The 2,744-nt window shown below is 38.7% G+C and overlaps 1 pseudogene; it reads right to left on the bottom strand.

Annotated features, from left to right (window-relative positions):
* Positions 1-288: 288 nt before the first annotated feature.
* Positions 289-773, bottom strand: LOC111140270 (annotated as a pseudogene).
* Positions 774-2,744: the final 1,971 nt, after the last annotated feature.

Here is a 2,744-nt window from a genome sequence, read left to right as displayed (position 1 = left end):
CAGTATACTATCATTATGTAAATTCATGCTTTATCTCAGGAAATTATTTTTAATGTTAAAAATGTAGTTTTTTAATATTCCCTTCCTTGATTTGGGTCTGCTTATTTGTAGGTTGGATTATCTCTGACTTTCATGGGGTCTGCTTATTTGTAAGTTGGATTATCTCTGACTTTCATGGTTTTCTTCCAATAATTGTCATCTCTTTCTTTTTTTTATTTTGTTCTGCTCACTAGTTTCTGTATTCTTTTTTTATGAAGAAAAAAAAAAACTGTATTTAGACTTAGCCAGCTGGACTCAGTTTAGATGATCCCAATTTTGTTGGCAACATCCAAGGCATCATAGTCAGGGGCCAGTCGAACATATGCCTTCTTTTCTCCATCAGGCCTGATCAAGGTGTTGACCTTGGCCACATCAATGTCATAGAGTTTCTTCATAGTCTGTTTGATCTGGTGCTTGTTGGCCTTGACATCCACAATGAACACAAGCATGTTGTTGTCTTCTATTTTCTTCATGGCTGACTCAGTAGTCAGGGGAAACTTGATGATGGCATAGTGATCAAGCTTGTTTCTCCTGGGGTGCTCTTTCGAGGGTATTTGGGCTGCCTTCCGAGACGCAGAGTCTTGGGTCGTGGGAACATAGGTGATGTGTGGATCTTCTTTTTATGTGTGACTGTGGACGCCTTTCAGCACCACTTTCTTGGCCTTCAAAGCCTTTGCTTTGGCTTCGGCTTTGGGAGGGGCAGGGGCTTCCTTCTTAACTTTTTTCAGCGCCATCTTCGTAAAAGGGTAGTTTCTGTATTCTTTGTCTATGCACTTTCTGTGGTATTTGTCATACCTTGTGCTTATTTGTTTTTCGTTTCTAAAGTGATTCTGCCTATGTCCTCTTTAACTTTTGTATTTAACGAACTCTCACTTAAAGTCTCTCCCTCACTTCTTCCCCATTTCTGAAATCATTATAACACTTGTGCATGTAGTCTTGCCTCAGAGCTGTGATTATATCATAAATTATTTTTTTACTCATACTGGAATATTGGATAATAATTTTAATCTTCTCCGATGTCTTTTAGGCAGTTTTCTTCATACATAGGGGTATTTTGGCACTCTTTTCAAACATATCTAACAGTATCTTGGGACACAATGGTTCTAATTTTGTTATTTTTTTGGAAGGTGATAGATTATCTCAGAATAGCTATCACTGGTGCTTTCCTTGTGAAAAGGTAGTTTTTAGTTTCTTCTGCTCAAGAGTTCCCTCCTCTGTAACTACAATAAAAAACAATTTCTTTAAAATAGAGTTCCTCGGGGCGCCTGGGTGGCTCAGTGGGTTAAGCCGCTGCCTTCAGCTCAGGTCATGATCCCAGGGTCCTGGGATCGAGCCCCACATCGGGCTCTCTGCTCAGCAGGGAGCCTGCTTCCTCCTCTCTCTCTCTGCCTGCCTCTCTGCCTACTTGTGATCTCTGTCAAATAAATAAATAAAATCTTTAAAAAAATAAAATAAAATAGAGTTCCTCAGGGCACCTGGGTGGCTCAGTTGTTAAGCATCTGGCTTTGGCTCAGGTCATGATCCCAGGGTCTTGGGATTAAGCCCTGCATTGGGGTCCCTGCTCAGCAGGAAGCCTGCTTCTCCATCTCCCACTCCCCTTGCTTGTGTTCCCTCTTTTGCTGAGTCTCTCTCTGTCAAATAAATAAAATCTTTTAAAAAATTAAAAAATAATAAAATACAGTTTCTCTACAGAGAAAGGGGAACCCTCTTGCCCTGTTTGTGAGAATGCAAACTGGTGCAGCCATTGTGGAAAATAATATGGAGGTTCCCCAAAAAGTTTAAAACAGAACTATCCTGTGACCCAGCAATTGCAATACTAGGTATTTACCCAAAGAATACCGAAATACAGATTCAAACAGCATTATCAATAATAGCCAAACTATGGAGAGATGCCAAATGTCCATCACCCAATGAATGGATAAAGAAGATGTGATGTGTTTATATATACAAAGGAATATTATTCAGCCACCATAAAGCATGAAATCTTCCATTTGCAATAACATGGGTGGAGCTAGAGTGTATTACGTTAAGTGAAATAAGTCAGAGAAAGACAAATACTCCTATGATTTCACTTATAGGTAGAATTTAAGAAAGAAAACAGATGAATATATGGGAAGGGGAAATGAAAAAAAGGAGAGAGTAAAATAAGGTATAAAAAACTTAATGATAAAGAACAAACTAAGGGTTGACAGAGGGAGGTGGGGGAGGGATGGGCTAGATGGGTGATGGGTATTAAGGAAGGCACTTGTTATGATGAGCACTGGGTATTGTATATAAGTGATGAATCACCGACTTCTATTCCAGAAGCCAATATTGCATTGTATGTTAACTTCCTAAAATTTAAATGAAAAATAAATAAATAAAATATGGTTCCTTTGAACAGCCAGGTTTTCTTTGTTGTTCAGAACATAACCTGGTTCAGAAGGACTCCTACTATCACTTCTGAGTTCCCTAGTGTCTTCTCTGCTGCAGTTAAAGAATATAGCCAGGGGTGCCTAGCTGCACAGTGGAAGAGCATGTGACTCTTGATCTTGAGGTTGTGAGAGTTTGAGTCCCATGTTGAGTATTGAGTTCACTTTTTATTTTTTATTTTTTTATTTTTTAGTTCACTTTTTAAAAAAAAATTTTTTAAAGAATACAGCTAGGTTCCTAATTTGCTTGATGAGGCCGGTATTAACCAGATACCAAAACCAGACAAAGCATGT

Source organism: Enhydra lutris, unplaced genomic scaffold, assembly GCF_002288905.1.
Source record: "Enhydra lutris kenyoni isolate GAN:26980312 unplaced genomic scaffold, ASM228890v2 scaffoldscaffold370, whole genome shotgun sequence".
NCBI classification, from domain to species: Eukaryota; Metazoa; Chordata; class Mammalia; order Carnivora; family Mustelidae; genus Enhydra; species Enhydra lutris.
The sequence above is the reverse complement of the archived record's forward strand: the minus strand, read 5'-3'. Positions and strand labels throughout refer to the sequence as shown.